This window comes from Rhyacophila brunnea, unplaced genomic scaffold (assembly GCF_057557595.1).
Source record: "Rhyacophila brunnea isolate RB1 unplaced genomic scaffold, BYU_Rbru_1.0 scaffold_16, whole genome shotgun sequence".
Classification (NCBI taxonomy): Eukaryota; Metazoa; Arthropoda; class Insecta; order Trichoptera; family Rhyacophilidae; genus Rhyacophila; species Rhyacophila brunnea.
In genome coordinates, this window is record NW_028232816.1 from 1486378 (window position 1) to 1501750 (window position 15373).

General features: G+C 31.6%; 1 long non-coding RNA gene across 2 annotated transcripts; it reads right to left on the reverse strand.

Moving 5' to 3' along the window:
- Nucleotides 1-2463: 2463 nt before the first annotated feature.
- Nucleotides 2464-6769, reverse strand: LOC147074147 (uncharacterized). 2 transcript variants are annotated; one of them, XR_015070308.1, is made up of 3 exons: nt 6535-6769; nt 5197-5328; nt 2464-4311 (listed from the first exon to the last, which is right to left on the reverse strand). It is a non-coding gene; the product is annotated as an uncharacterized LOC147074147 (long non-coding RNA). The 2 variants fall into 2 exon arrangements; XR_015070307.1 differs by lacking the exon at nt 2464-4311 and having other exon boundaries at nt 4930-5328; nt 6535-6753.
- Between the last annotated feature and the right edge of the window lie 8604 nt (nt 6770-15373).

The following is a 15373-nucleotide window of genomic DNA, read 5'->3' on the forward strand; positions in this document are numbered from 1 at the left end:
CTATTAAAAGATATTATACCGATTTTTCCGACGTGAAAGTTTGAACATAGGTAACTGCAAACACTATAAAATATTTTTTGCAACTGTGTGTCTACTTCATAAACAAAAAGAACTCCACGTGTACTACCTAGTTGCACTTAAATTGCATTTGCTGACTCATTATTATTTTCGGATGAAAGCTATTATTAGTGATTTACGACGACAATACAATTTATTACGGTTCAACCATGGACCAACAAAATAATGTCTCATTTACTTATAATCTTTTATAATTAAAAAAAACTAATATAGGTAGGTATTAGTAATATCGTCAAAATAAGGATATTTTAGAATATCGTATTAACTACACCGCACCGCAATTTACAAAGCTACAGTTAACGATAATAAATAAATACAAATATATTATTATTGATGCCAGTCATTAGAACATACCTACATTTTCTGTAGCTGTCTGATTTCAATGCAGGGTATTTATTTAAACGGGTTTAACATTTGGGTTTGAATACAACATTTGAATGGGTAGGTAGGTACAACAATATTATGAAATTTATCGCATTGTATTATTTTCCTAAAATTCTAAAACAGAATGAAATAATAATACCCTCGCAAATATTTAACATATTGCATTGCCTAATATGATAATAGTATAAACATATAGAACATATGAATACGCCACGCCACATGCTGTGCTGTTTTTATTTAGCCCGCTCGAGATTTTTTTCAATTGCTTGTGTCCCACAAACTGATGTAATCCTTACACAACCTTGTAACAAGGGTCCGTATTCTAAATCCGGGGAGAGAGATTTTAATACTTTATTATTTTATTACTAGAATTATGGTCAATGGCAATGGACCCTTTTTGTCAATTGTTTATGAATAAACGCCACATGTAGCGAAGTTAAAACGGTAACATGAACACTAATAACATTGCGTTAAGGGTTGCTCTGGCGTTTATCGTCAGATGTATTTGAAAAATGTAAACTTCAAGGTTTGATATATTATCGGAGGCTATGACTGAATGCATTTTTCACAGAATTATGTTGAACAAAGACATACATTTCTATCTCTGACTAACAAATGACATTTCAAAATAGTGTCTCATGTTTACATAACTATTATGCGCGTTTCTATAACGCATATCTTTCTAGATAGCCCTATGACTGTCTTATAGAAATATTCATTAGACTTTCGAAAAATGATTAATTTTACATATAAAACATTCAATTCAACTACTTAAATATTTTTCTTATTATGCCTAAATATTTTATCTACAAATAGCTAAGGGTAGACGTTTATATACATAATAATAAGTGGGGTATCTATGATTTAAGGTCATTTCTTTACTGCGAGACCTTCGTGGCAACGGGAGTGTTAATAATATGAAGTTGTGAATGTTGACAATAATTAAACTGCGATAGGTATGTTTATGTTAAACATAGCCTATTTTTATTTTGTTTTAAAAAATGCACAGAAATACAATATTATAAACATTATGAGCAGAATTTATTTTGCTATCAAAAATATTGAAAAAAAAGAAAGAATCTACCAACATATTGTTATAAAAAACATACATACATTTGGGATAGGTATCCTTGGCTGGGATTTCCTAGCTTAAACATAAATATAATATTGCGATGCCTCTTCCCCATCGCCCACAAAATCGCTTTAAAATTGGTAGTTTCAATTTGACTTAACAAAAAAGCATGCAGAACAAAGCATTTCTGCTAGTAGGTAACTATTAATAAAATATTATTTTGACTTCACTTCATTCTAATGAATGATTATTTAAAAAAAAATAGTATTGTAAATATTGGTTATATAATTTAAATACGCGAATATCATTGAACGCGGGACTTATGGAATAAAAAATCATGTTAACGATACATCTAGCTGTTGCTAAATTACTTTTAGAATCATAAAGATATTTTTAAAACCTTGGAAAAAAGTAATTAAGGGTTAATTTTAAATATTAACTGGAAAATCTTAGTCTTTTACCTGCTTAGGTCACATCGTTACCTGCAACTTAAAATCAACGAATAGGTACCAAAAGTACCTTATTTATACTTTAAATGTTAAAATAAAATTTAAACAATAAGATAGTTAGGCCATGTTATTGATATAACATTTAATTCAAAACGACCAAACACGACAAAAATCGCGTAATGTCTTAGTATCATCAATTTTACAAATACACTTCGTACCTATGCAATATTTTGCATACGTAATATATTATACTCAATTAATTTTATTGTTTTCTGGACAACCGTTTTTTGCAACTCTGTAGTTTAGGACGACTAGCATTTAACAACATAGTTTGGAAGCTCTAATCTACACAATTTTGAGTTATTGCAGCTAAAGTGCAGTATATTGTGCTGTTAAAACATAAAAATTTCTCCAAATTGATGCAATTTGACTATATAGATTTGTAAATGCACACCTGAGATTTAAATGGCCTTACAATTTAATATTGAATTTTATTTATTTTAATGCAAGTTGACCATACATATGGGTAATTTTAATACATCACCTTAAATGGATTTTTAGCAGAATGAGTCATTTTATGCAAGAACATGCTACGAGTACCTGCCGGTACGCAATATCAATAAATAAAACTACACACAGATGGCTTATATCCAGATTAAAGCATTTATTGTTATACCATTTTACCTAACGTTTCAGAGAAGTAAGTAAATACGATACGTTAAACTGGCCTTCCTCCAGAATGAGTAATATTATGTACCTTCATGTTGCCTACAGTGACACAAAAATCACATTTGAATCCTCTTTTTCTAGAATGTGTCATTTTGTTTGTTTATATTACCTGACTGTACACATAAGTAATTACACACATTACATTGACATGGCTGTTTTCATTGCCCACTGAAGAAGGAAGCCGATACATTACACGACTGGTCCTACTTATCGCCCCTCCCGTTGTCTATGAATGACCTGTCATTGCTAAGAGTGCTCATACTGACGCGTCTGTTGAGTTCACTTGTCGGAGTATTCTTAGTTTCATATTTCTTTCAGATTATTTTAACGTATCTTGGAGACCTTAGAGTTCGTCTGATTTGGTGGTTATGTGTTATTAATAAGTGGAAGTGACGATCAAAGTAAGTAAACTTCTGTGTATCATAATACACTAGGACGTTTGTCTATGTGATAGTCGATTCTAAACGACAATAACTAATAACTTACTTTTCAGTGGATATATAATACCAAACTCTGCTCGCAGTACGTTATCAATAAATAGTATGGCAGTGGACCACTCATTGCTAGCGCAATAAGTTATGGTCAGGCTTTATAGTAATTTTATGTTTCTTCGTGCAAATTGATAGTTCAAAAGAGTAATTGCATACATCACATTTAAATGGCTTCTCTCAAGAATCAGTCATTTTATGTTTTTCATGCTACCTGACCGTACAGATGAGTAATTGCAAACATCACATTTAAATAGCTTTTCACCAGAATGATTCATTTTATAAAACTTTAAGTTACTTGACGGTACACATGAGTAATTGCACACATTACATTAAAATGGCTTCTCCCCAGAATGAGTCATTTTATGTACCTTCATTTTGCTTAAAAATGACACATGAGTACTTGCATACATCACATTTGATTGGCTTTTTTCCATAATGTGTCATTTTATATCTGTTCATATCTCCCGACAGTACACATGAGTATTTGCTTACATCACACGTAAATTGGCTTTTCGCCGGAATGAGTCATTTTATGTTTCTTCATGCTACGTAACCGTGCACATGAGTAATTGCACACATCACATTTAAATGGCTTGTCTCCAGAATGTGTCATTTTATGTTTGTTCATGGTACCTGACTGTATACATGAGTAAGAGCACAGATCACATTTAAATGGCTTCTCCCCAGAATGAGTCATTTTATGTACCTTCATGTTGCCTAAAGTGACACATGTGTAATTACAACCATCACACTTGAATGGCTTCTCTCCAGAATGTTTCATTGTATGTCTGTTCATATTACCTGACTGTAGACATGAGTAAGTGCAAACATCACATTGAAATGGCTTTTCACCGGAATGAGTCATTTTATGACACTTCATTCTATTTGACCGTGCACATGAGTAAATGCACACATCACATTTAAATAGCTTCTCTACAGTGTGACAGATCGCGTTTATATCACTAAACCTTTCGAGGTATTCCTGGACATCGTTCTTAATATCCTTTTCGTCAATCTGTTTGTCTTCCCAAGTATCTTGGACATCAGTCTTCTCCGACGATGATGAGAGTCTCGCAATGCTGGCCGTTACTGAGGTTCCAGTGATAAACTAAAAAAACAACCATGAACAAAGAAGAATCAGTTAGTGAGACGGGACAGTTTTACAACGTCTTTATTAGGTCGTATTCTTATTTGTCCGGTGGTTGTTTATCCAGAGAAAATCTTGCAATCGATTTTAAACTAACTTCCCGACTAGCTAGACATTTGAAACTGTTAGAATATATCAGAACACGATGATAATGCATTCTTTTTAATGCTGTTTATCTTACTTCAATTTATTATTGTTTTGTGCTTATTATCATTAACAGTGTATTATTAATTTGAAATTATTATTATTATTCTCAGTGTATGTTTAATTGTTTTCAATTTCAATTTTACGATTTCCTATTTTGGTTAAAACAAACTGTTTTTAAATATTTTTATTCTTTTATCATTATTAAATTTAGTAAGTAGCTACTCAAAAAGAATCCAAAACAATAAAAAACATTGCGAAACCCTTGCTTAAGTATTGACATACTACCACTTTACTAACAGTGTGGAAAAACTCATTGTATACAAAAACTCTTTTTTTTTTTTTTAATGTTCCTAATTTTTTTACAAAATCGGATTACCTTCAATGTATTCTCTGATCTTATATACATTTTATACAAAAAGAAGAAAACATGTTAATTTGAAATTGGATTTTTAATTGCAAAAAATATGTTCAAACCTCATTATCTCAGAACATCAAAATGTAACATAATGAGTTTTACCTTTAAACCAGCGATTATTTTGATATATTATGTACCGTTTTGTTCGTTACGATAAATTTATATTAACATATTCTTACAAAATACATTTTGTATTCAATGGTATAATAATAACGCAGCCAAATATACATGATCACGTACAAGCATGATGTATATTACACAATATTTTAGAAGTATGTAAGCACCTGATTTAATGGCTCGCATTTTAAATATGAGCTTCCAGGTTGCGGATCACTCTCTTCAACAAATTCTTCTTTGAAATCAACTCGGAGAGGATCAATCTCAGTTTTAATACTGGCAAGGCTGGTTACAGAGCTCTGAAAAACAGGACAGAAGGTATTTTATAATACGTGTTTACGCCTCTAAACTTGTAAAGCCAGTGCTCACTTACGCATCGTAAACCTGGACAAACTCTGCAAAATGAACGAGCCCTGAACATCTTTGAAAGAAAAATTCTCCGCCGTATATATGGACCGATCAATGACGGCACTAATTGGAGGAGAAGATATAATGCTGAGCTCTACGGGCTGTACGAAGATTGCAGAGCAGCTTAATGAATTCTGATTGGGAGACTGCGATGGCTAGGTCATGTGCACCGTATGAATGACAATGAACAGGCAAAGAGAGTGATGCCCAGCAATCCAATGGGTAGAAGAGGCAGGCCAAAGATTCGCTGGTTGGATGAAGCTGTCAGTAACTGCCGTATTCTGGGGGTACCGAATTGGAAAGCGGCCACACTGGATAGGGACAGGTGGAAGGAGCTGTTGGAGAAGGCCAGGACCCACACCAGGTTGTCGCGCCTCTGATGACGATGATGATGTTTACGCCTATATTGTTATTATATAATGTATATTAAACACGGACGTTTCTATATGTGACCTATTATTACGGTTCGATACTGACTAGCAATTATTAATTAACGTTCAACAATAAAGTTGTCTTCAGATGAATGAAAATAGTGAACCAGCGGCCACAAATATACAGAACCTATAGTTAGGTACATAGTCAAATACCTAATCGTAATGAAGTGTCAATACAACGAAGTATAATTTATTAAAATGTTTCAGTTATGCGTCAACTACATTGAGCTACTTGTTTGTTGGCGAATTTAAAAGCGGACGATTCAGGTACCTACTGCGATTGTGATGATGACACACAAAACTTTCCATTCGCTGAGAAGCCAACAACCTAGCGACTATTTTGACAGAACGTAGTTCGTTTTTTACCGGGAGGTCGATACTACGCTCTACTGTGCAGACGCAGTAGGCCCGCACGCCAGCGTGTAGCATGTAAAGTTGACCGGGTTTCAACTTTTCTCGGTAGATTGTTTACAATCTGCTTGTTTGCTTGTTCAATGATGACACTGGGCGGCAGATTGAAAATTCACCAACAAGCAGCTCAATGTAATTGACGCATTAGTAAGGTCCAATGTATCATGCAACTGCTTTATTTGCATCAGTAAGAAACCACTTCAACGTAGAATAAACAATATTACAATGATTAATAAGTTTGGAAAACCTAACCTCATTAGTGCTGTTGGCATCGTAAGCATTCTCTTGCTTTATACAAATGTTTGTAACTGGATTTATTGGATGCATCGTTGTAACATCAAAGCATTGCTGCGCTTTTGAATCACCTTCAAAATCATCTAGTTCGCGTTTTACATCCATTTTACGAAGTTTAATTGACGCAAAAATATCACAAGAGTCAGTAAATAGATTGACATGCGTGACAATAGACAATAGGCTAAACGGTATTAATCTCTCGCCATAGACAAAGCGTCAGCATTGCCACTGCGCACTGCCCAGTGCTGCCAACCATACTATAATTATAGTATTTGTACTTTAATTGTGGCCCGCGTACTATGTACGATATAAAATAGGTATAGTACGCCTAAAATACTATAATTTTTAATACATATCGGAAAAATATGTAAAAAGTACTAAAATTTCGATATTTCCGTTCGATAAATTGGTGAAAAGTACTATAATTTTGCAATAATATAAGAAGCTTTGAAGAACTTGGATAAAAAATTGCGCGGAGAACGTGAAAAAGTCCCTTGACTTTGGTTTAAAATTAAATATCTTGAATTCTTCGTACAAAGCATTTTTGGTCGGAAGAAGTACCTACCTAATTAAAAAAGGGTCTCAAAGTTTCTCAAATTCTCTGTATTTTTTTTCTGAGAAACAAAAAACCTTTACATTTACAACAGACGACAACGCGTACTATATTTTTTCCCGAAATACTATAATTTTGGAGGCTCTGTACTATAATTCCACTTTGAAATTATGGCAGCACTAACCAATAACTAATTTAACTCACGCTTGACCAGACACCAAAATTTATTGTTGTTTTTATTTAATAAAACGCAATTTTTTATAGTACTTATTCCACTTTTAATTAATATATTAGGACCGGTTTCGTCCGCTTCAGTGGGACATTTTCGACTGAATACATTTTTTTTAAAACAATATTTATCAAACAAAATTCAAAGCGATAGAAATAATATAACAACAGGTACATAATAATTATCCGTCCAATAATACCTTCCCAATAACAGACTAATTTAAAACTAATGAGGTTGGACATTAATATTTCATACTACGTACTACTATCTAAGATAAGCAATTTAAATTCATTTAGAAATATCATTTACTGGTATAGATATGGAGATGATATCTTAGCTTTGTGGTCAGGCACGGAAAGACAATTAGATATTTTTTTTAAAAGATATAAATAGTATTAATAAGTCAATTCAATTCACAATGGAACTAGGGAACAGTACAATTAACTTCTTGGATTTAACAATCAATATTACAAATAACAAACATACATTTAGCATTTTTAGAAAGGATACCTTCAGTGATAACATTATTAATAACTCTTCTAGACACCATATCTCACATAAATTATCAGTTTTCCATGCTTTTATACATCGTTTATTAATGGTTCCTATGTCCGAAAATAGTTTTGCTTTGGAGTTAAAGACGATTAAACAAATCGCTTTTAATAACGGTTATGACTCACGTTTGATTGATCGCATTCTGGCCAACAAATCTAAAAATTAGCTTTATTAAATGTGACTTCTGGCTTAGTGATAGATGAAGCCAGTGTTAATAAACGCTGGGTTAAATTATGTTTCCTAGGAAGAGTGTCTGAAAATATTTCAAGAAAAATAGATAAAAAACTTTTCAATGTAACATTTTACAACACACAAAATTTGAATTCAATACTGGTGAATACTAAAGATAGATTTGATAAACTTAACCAAAGTGGAATTTATCTATTAAGTTGTGACTCTTGTGATGCCAAATATGTTGGACAAACGAGACGATCCTTTAATACTAGGATCAAAGAACATTTAACCTGTGCCAAAAATGGTAATGAATCTTCAGCTTTTGGAAATCATTTAAGTTTAAATAATCACTCTTTTAATATCAGTAAAAATTTCAAAATCCTGTATTTGAATGAGAAATCTATAAAATTGGATAAACAGGAAATCCTAAAAATTAATAGGTATAAATTTTTGCCCAATTCTAATTTGTTAAATGATCAATTATATTTTGTGTCTTCTCCATTATTGTACCCTATTTAATATTTGGGATTGTCATAACATAACTTTATATATTGTACATTATTTATTATTTTTATTGAATTCTGACTCATATTTTGGTTGTATTTGTTTTTTATTCCATCTCATTTCAATTGATAATTTTGTTTTTTTTTTTTTATAAAAAAACAAAAAAAAAAATATTGTTAATTTTGACTAATTATAATTATTTGTTGATATTAATGTTATTGTAAGTGTAGATTGTTTCATATTTTGTGGTTTGTTAATATTTTAAATAATTTGTTTAATGCCCCTGACGTAGTATGAAATATTAATGTCCAACCTCATTAGTTTTAAATTAGTCTGTTATTGGGAAGGTATTATTGGACGGATAATTATTATGTACCTATTGTTATATTATTTCTATCGCTTTGAATTTTGTTTGATAAATATTGTTTTAAAAAAAATGTATTCAGTCGAAAATGTCCCACTGAAGCGGACGAAACCGGTCCTAATATATTAATTAAAAGTGGAATAAGTACTATAAAAAATTGCGTTTTATTAAATAAAAACAACAATACAATGCAGTTCCACCATGAATTGACAGTTAACAAAATAAAGGAAATTAAAGAAGCCAGTACGGCAAAACTTACTGTCTTGTATAAGAAATACAAATTAAAACAGAGTTTATCATCACAACACATCTGGTTCAATCGCGAATGTCTTCGCCTTAAAGTTGTGCCAAAGTACGTGAATATAAAAACGATATCTGGATCTCCGATTGCGTTGAAAGTCCTCAAACTTGCGCAGCTCGCTTGGATCAAATCGGAAATGAAGAAATGGTACAACACAAGGGATTCGTCGAGCGTCTATGTGTTCTTTATTCATAATTTATTGACTAGCCGATTACATCCAATCGAATTTGATACTCTGGATTATAAAATTAGATCACATATTAAAAATGTAGTACATAAAACCTTTATAGCTCAAAAGAGTAAAATTGACCGATTGGTGAATGTAAAAACTACGTTAAAGGTGAATGTTAATATAATTTTATTGAGGAAAAAATAAAATTTTCTGAACGATTGGTGAACACAACAACTGTGGATTTTAATGAAGATGAAACGACTTTATTGGAAAAAGGTCTTAAATATTGTCCTAATCTTCAGGTAACCAATAAAGATTTAGAAAACTTGGCCATTGATGTTGACATCTCTTTAAAGTCGGACATGGCGACGCGATACTTGTGTTCTACTGTTTTAAAGAAGGAATTAAATAATAATAATAATTATAATCATCCAGAAATTAGTGCTGTAAAATCGATTAAAAATAAAATTAAATCTTGTAATTTAGTGATTTCAAAAGCAGATAAAGGCAACGCCACAGTGATTATGAATAAGAGTACTTATGTGGAAAAAATGGAAGATCTTTTGTCGGGCCCATCATTTGTTGTCTTGAAACGTGATCCCACTATGGTTAGTGCAGAAACAGTAAATTTATTAATAAATGATTGTAATGCATGCCTACCAACTGAAAGGTTGAAAAGAGCATATAAACAAATGAATCCGCAGTGTCCTAGATTGTATGGTTTACCAAAAATCCATAAAGTAAATTTACCACTGAGACCAGTCGTTTCCTTTAATTCTGCGCCTTCATACAAATTAGCTAAATTGGGTAATAATTTATTCAAACATAAATTAGATTTTATACCAAAATTTACAATAAAGAATTCTTTAGATTTAGTTGATAAAATCAAAAATGCTGTGGTACCTGTGAATGCAAAACTCGTGTCATTTGATGTCGTGAGTTTATTCACAAGTGTCCCAATAGTGGATTTGAAATCAGCAATCTTGGACTTTATAGACATGAAGAATCTTAATCCATTGTTGACTAAAGACATAAAGTCTGTGATTGAATGTTGCATAGATCAGAATTACTTTAAATTTAATGGAAGCATAATATCGACAAATTAATGGCTTGGCAATGGGTAGTCCCTTATCTCCTAATTTGGCAGATTTCTTCATGGATATAGTCGAATCTAAGATAAGCAATTTAAATTCATTTAGACATATCATTTACTGGTATAGATATGTAAATGATATCTTAGCTTTGTGGTCAGGCACGGAAAGACAATTAGATATTTTTTTAAAAGACATAAATAAGTGGAATAAGTACTATAAAAAATTGCGTTTTATTAAATAAAAACAACAATACAATGCAGTTCCACCATGAATTGACAGTTAACAAAATAAGGGAAACCAAAATTTATGTTTCATAATGTTTTCGCACTTTATAATAGAATTGATAGGATGCTTCTTATAAATATTATTTAGTTTAGATATTATAATGCATCTATCAATACAGTGGCAATAATATCTATCTTTTGTCTATGGTACAAGCATTCATTGTCTACTATCACGGCTGCCAGATACCGGTGTGTCAATATCGCTAGTTCGTTAGTGTGACTCGATAATCGTTGAGAACAGACGCTGTCTAAACGTAAAATGGACGTAAAACGCGAAACGGGACACTACGAGCTGATGCAGATGAGCAACGTCGGTTCGATGTGTCCTTACAGGGAAATAATTCAGAGTCAAATACTTGCATCAAACAAGAGTATGCTGATGATCCCAGCCACGCTCCGGAGGTTAGTTTTTCAAAGGTTATTAAATTCTATCTTATGATAAACATTCTCCAGAGAATCAACAAATAATGACGCCAACGATTTAAGTTAACGGGAATAAAGTATATTATGTCCGAACGGATTATGTAGTCATTTTGGATATCGAATTGGGAATGTTTCAATGGTAGCCGTGAAAGAAATCTATTTAACATTTCCATCGATTGAAAAAATAGCTAGGTATAAATGAGTCGCCAGTGTTAAACCGATTGATTTGGATAAGGAAAGTTGGTACGTTCATTTTGAATTAATATAGAGTATTCTTATTTTATAGCTAATACAATATAGCAATTGCAATTGGTCGACATAATTGAGTATCGACCAGTTACCTCTACTTAAAAGACGTCCTTATGACTCCATAATTATATTGTTTTACTTTAAATTACTTTATAATACCTACGTATGAATTGACATTGACAATTCAAACATTATTATTGCAGAACCATGTCCACATTATAGACTGTAAGAGGTGAGACCCCTTAAGGGAGGACGTGCGTCGATTTTTTTTAAACGGTACATGTTCAAACACGCGCGTTAACATGATCTTACTCTCTACTTCAATTATAGTTTATCAATTTATGGCTACGGCCGTATGTTGTAGCTTAACCACTGGTAAATGCCAAAAGAAACGGCGTATTTCAAAAAAATACTACCATATTCTTAGTTTAATAATTATTATACAACAATCATTATTCGTCGGATGTTTATCACACTTGAATAGTGAAAAACATAGCTTATAATCAGTGTCTTTAGAATTATCTTCAAGTTTGTTAATCTTGCCCATTTTTTGAATAATAAAATGCCTAATTCTTGTCAAATTTGGGATCACAAAGAAATATTCAAAATATTTTTTTATCGTAAATATTTGACTATAATAATGTCAACATAAGTTTTACTAATGGTTTTATAAATGCGTTTAAAAATTAATAAATGTAAAAAATCTTAACACCACTGCACATGAATGTACCGAAATATGAGTATATTCTGAAACATTAGATCGAGAGGTTTAAAACAATAACTATTTTATGTAATAAAAATACATTATGCAGTGATCAAATGTTTAAAATAAATATAAATGATAATAAGGCTTCAAAATTATATAAATAAGTTTAAGAAATGTCCAGGATCATGCTTTGAAAATACCATAAAAGCTCCATTTTTACCTACGCAGAGCACGTGGGCCGTTAAAAGTGTGGTCGAGCTTCACACGTATTGTCTGTTTGTTAAACAATATTATTGATTTTATAACGTAATGTTTTGTTTTTTCAGAATATTTTTTCAGATCCGACAATAATAACATTGAAGTCAGATAGTCAGCTAATTGACATCAAGACTGAGTTCATTGAAGACGTAAAATCCCCATTCAATTGTGAGAATCAGCATCAGGGTTGTTCTTATTCGGAGAGAGTGAATCGGGTGGGTACTTTTATTTTAAATACTGCTCGTGTAAGGGGTGGAATGGTATTATAGTGATGAAATGAAATGGCAAACATTCGATATTTTTGGCTGTTTTATACTATTTTTTTTTCTTTCGACCATGTACGATCCTAATAGGATCATAATGTGCTTCCACAGAGTGGGTGTTTGTATTAACAATTTTTTTTACGGAAAATGGATGTTACCACTTGCTCAACCTATTAGGTCCAAACTCTGTCTCCAAATACAAATTGAAAATCATCGTGTGTATTTGTCAGTCCCACGATATTATAGGCCAATGCTTCCTTAAGCCGTTCGGCCAATACTAATACTTATTAAATATTAAGTTATTTTGATTTCGATAATTTGCTCTTTAGTCAGCATTTTATCAATTCCATCATACCTAGTACAAAATAATATAGGTACCTACTTAATAACTTATAAATTATTCTTGTCTGTTCTGCAACGAGTAAAAAGATTACTAAATCAATATTTATTAAGTAGTTATATGTAGGTACATCATTTGATAACATCTCATGCCGATCGCCTCTAAAAAAATCTAAAAAAAAATAAGACACCCGACGGAACTTGACGCTGTATTAATAAATAATTCGGCAGGGAAGTGTGTGCGGGTGTCTTACTTTTTTCAAAAAGATTTTTTCTATTGGTTATAATATATCTAAATACCAGAGGTAAACTATTGTAAGTCCAAAAATCGTGAAATGTAGTTATTGTTAAATTATTACTTTATCACTTATCCTGTATAAGTGGTAAACAGCTGTAACTCATATTACTCTTATTATAAAAGTAAAAAATAAAAATGTCATTGTAACTCCATAACTATTAGAGGTAAACAACAGTAACAAAAAAGTTTTGATGAACATTATAATCCGACTACAGCGGTAAACAATAGTAAGTCCATGTTACAATTGTTTAAACCTCGGAGCTTATTCGCACGAAGCATCCGTATACCATAAGTAAACTACGGTATATTCAAATGACAGCTTTACAAGAGAGAAAAATTTGTGATTTTTGTTACTTTCAACTTCTGGCATTCGTGAATGGAAAAAAAATAAATTTATTTATTTATCAAAACAAGCATATTTTCTCGTTTTCTATTATACTATGTATATATTTTATAATTACTATTATTTTTAACGCTCACAATGGAGATACATTTGATTACTTCAAAATCTGTTTTTTGTTGCATTTCTTACCATGTGTTCCCAATCCCAAGGAGTCAAATTTAATAAAGAATCTTGGACTTACAGTTGTTTATTACTTAGCATATTTTATTGTGTACCACCAACAGATTTAGAGGTAAACAAATGTATCTCCATTATGAGTGTTAAATAATAATAATAATAAAAGATATACATATTATAATAGAACACGAGAAAATATGCTTGTTTTGATAAATAAATAAATTTGATATTTTTCCATTCACGAATGCCAGAAGTTGAAAGTACTAAAAATCACAAATTCGTCTGTGCTGTAAAGTTGCATTTTAGATACTATACTATAGATATTATACTGTAGTTTACCTCTGGTATACAGATATTTTCTCAGAAGTGTTTTTCAAAATTATGTATGTTAAATAATTAGAATGGTACATTTTTAAATCTTGTGAACTATTCGTTGAATAAAAGAAATAGTTTTAATTTCATTTTAAATGAACTGAGGAAATAATTTATTTTATTCTTGCTTGTAGTTTTAAATTTAGATCATTGAGATGGCTAGTAATATCAATGCGCCACATATTATCATCCAATGTGCCACATATGGCGCATGCGACATGGTTTGGCCCCCACTGGTTTAGCATGTCCAGCAGCTGTTAGACACTTCCAACCCGCTAGTCGCTGATACACCCTCAACTTACCTCTTTAAGCCGTTAACTTAATGTATAATTCAACTAAAACATAATATTGTTTGTCTTACAACTCATTTTTGATTTCCTGTAATATTTTTAAGTATTTACAAAATAATTCGTATTTTTGAGATTAAATAAAGTATATTCATTGAATTTATAAATATGGTACTTGATAAAATTTGGCAAATCGGGGAATAATTTCAAGTCCTAGCAACACCGATGTAAATGATTGCTACGCTATGATTGGATGATGACGTGCTGGGGTCGGATAAGCAATGTGATGAATCCCATATCCGTGTATGAAATAATAACTCTATCTGAAATATATTTAATCTATGGCAATATAGTTACTATGACTTGCACTCAGTAAATAGTACTAGCCTGCTGCTAAAATATGTAGGTTGTCAGCGTATATTATAGCTAGGATTAGGATACTCTGATGGGATTAGGATAGTCGAGAGACTGATGTTTTTTCTTAAGCCTTACAAGATCAGGCGAATACATTTAGCCAAATCCGTATAAGTTTTATCTTTAGGTCTTACGCATACCTTAGAAATCTGAAGCAGATAATAAATCGAATTGGGAACATGAGCAATCGTCTGAAAAAATATAATATTTAAGCGTCATGCTTATTAATTTACTTAAATTATACGAAATACATATAGATAGTAATATAACTTGTCAACATACCCTTCGTATTCTAAATTCTATCCTCCCTGTATGACAAGATTCCTACATATTGAAGGTGTGTCATTATTAAAATAACATTCTATGATATACCTATGTTGTTTGTCTTGTTAAAGCAATATACTCTATGTTCTTTTAGTTGATGCCTGCAACCACTGC